This window comes from Ambystoma mexicanum, unplaced genomic scaffold, assembly GCF_040938575.1.
Source record: "Ambystoma mexicanum isolate Mex_15411 unplaced genomic scaffold, UKY_AmexF1_1 Mex_scaf73, whole genome shotgun sequence".
NCBI classification, from domain to species: Eukaryota; Metazoa; Chordata; class Amphibia; order Caudata; family Ambystomatidae; genus Ambystoma; species Ambystoma mexicanum.
This window is the reverse complement of record NW_027182492.1, coordinates 583427-585783: the sequence shown is the minus strand read 5'-3', so window position 1 is coordinate 585783 and position 2357 is coordinate 583427. Positions and strand designations below refer to the sequence as shown.

The following is a 2357-nucleotide window of genomic DNA, read 5'->3' as shown; positions in this document are numbered from 1 at the left end:
TGTGCAGAGCCCCAGGCAAAGGTATAGCCTAAGGCAAGCCAATCGAAATGACATTTTAAACAGTGAATGCTAACAGCCCAGCAATAGCAGCTGCGAAACGGGGGCTCAAGGAAATTGGAGGTTTCATCCGATCACACAATGTTTTTAGAAAAATGGGGAAGGATTTGAGGACACCGAACAGAAATCCTGTGGCTCTGATGTCTCTAGCATGCATATCACATTTCCTATTGGGTACAATCCGAGGGCGAATTGCTAGTAAATGCCATGAATTTCATTTCTGGGGTGGGCTTTGTGTAAAGATGACATCATATGTGATCTGGTAGCCATCGCTGTACGTGTAGAGCTTGTGGTCGTTGGGGTTGTAGCTCAGGCTTTGCCCAGTCTCCATGATCTTGTCAATCATGATGCTCACTCTCCCTTCCCGGTTAGTCTTTGTGTCATACGTGTAGAATATCTCGTCCCTGCGGGTGTTCACTGCCCTGGTGGCATAGAGTACCCCACAGATGAGGAAGGCATTGGTCACCCCTGGTTTATACTGAGAGGTGGTCCAGCTTCTCTCCACTTCCAAGGAGCTTGCATTTAGCTTACTGATGACAATATTCCCAACACTGTCGTCCGTGGAATGAATGACCCAGAGCCCTTCTTCATCAGCCGTAAAGTCTATGTCCTGCCAGGCGACACCAGCATAGGAAAAGCGGTTATTGCAAGTGTCCTTAGGGAACACCTTTGTCGAATACGTGCTAGTCTCAAAAGAGAACTTGCTGAGATTTCCTGAGTTGTAGCAATTGTAGTAGAGAATGTTGTTGTACATTATCATGCCGCTGCCTTGGCCTGTGTATTTGTATTCTTGTCTGCGTACTTTTTATAGAGAAGTAGGTCATCTAACATGGGTGTGAGCAGACAAATTGCCTGATGCGCCCATCTGTTTCAAGGGAGGGTATCTAATACATGTTTATGTTGTTGTTGGTCATGAAGAAGACCTTTCCCCACCCACCATATTTGTAGTGGAAACCTCTCCAGTTGAGATGCACTACAAAGGACCTGCTGACATTCAGCTGTCCTCCATGATTGCAGGTACCGGATTGAGAAACAAAAAAGGACAATAATATTTCAGTAGGCATGAAAGTATATTCATGCTCTGTGAACTATAAAGCACCACCCTTACAGAGGGAGGGGCCATGAGCTTCCCCATAACCACTATTTCAGTACTTGTAGACCCCTTCTCATCAACCTCGATGTACATTAACTTACTGCTGTTTTCCTTGGTCATTATCAAGGCACGGGCGATCTGTGCTTAGAGCAGGGCAGACAATGGAGCTTAGCTTCTTAACCCATCACAATCACCAACCAATTCCACATGGGTTTAATGTCTCTGCTTCATTTCAGTGGACATTGAAGGCCAATGGAGTCCAAACTGATAAATGGCACTCTAAGATTAAGGTAAAAGCCATGTTCCTGGATTTCCAAAGTAATACACTTCACTGGAAAATAGACAAGATCATGCAACATATCAACACATTGAAACCCACCACTCGCACTCCGGATACTTTCAATCCCCCTTCAGACTAACACCACACACCTCCTCCATTGAAACCCACTCAGTGCAAGCACTCACATTTCCACTTCATCATCAATACCTTCCACACATAAGCAATCATCCACAACATGGTGAAACCAGGACAGAACCTCCCCCATGCATAACCCAAATGGCCTGGGCCACTTGTACAGAGGCAGATGTAAACGTCATCTATAGAGCCCGCCCCCCTCAACTCCTTCATATTGGAAGATATGAGAGACATTATGTGGCCAGACACCCTTGTTGAGTGTACCCTCAAACTGAAGTGGTGGAAGGAAATCGGCAGATACCACTGAGCATAGAAGAGCTATAAGTGAAATCTGACAGGTGTAAAGTGACTTCATAAAGAGAAGTGACGAGGCTGCACTGAAACGATATAAGAATACTTAAAGAATGAAGATGTGACTGAAGTGACAAAGTTAACACATATATTCGAATATGAAGAAAACCATATATACTAAGAAGATAATTAACCAGAGATGCAGATGTATACACACAGAAACGCAAGGTAGATAAGGCATATAGAAGCTTGCTAAACGAAGGAAATATAAGACAGGTAAAGTAGCCACGATGAGAAAATGGATGTCGGTCTTGTATATAAGTAAGAGAGAAAGAAGCCTGAGGAAGTGAGACCAAGGCTGCAAAGCTGACAGGCACTGGAATAACTGAACTGTGCAAGAACAAAAAATATTTGTTTGGCTAAGGATCAAGGATGCCATAGCGAAAGCACAACTGCATGGAACAAAAGGAGATGACGAGGATAAGACATACACATAGGACT

At 44.2% G+C, this 2357-nt stretch overlaps 1 pseudogene; it reads right to left on the bottom strand.

Moving 5' to 3' along the window:
- Positions 1-271: 271 nt before the first annotated feature.
- On the bottom strand, positions 272-1121 carry LOC138562834 (olfactomedin-4 pseudogene; annotated as a pseudogene).
- Between the last annotated feature and the right edge of the window lie 1236 nt (positions 1122-2357).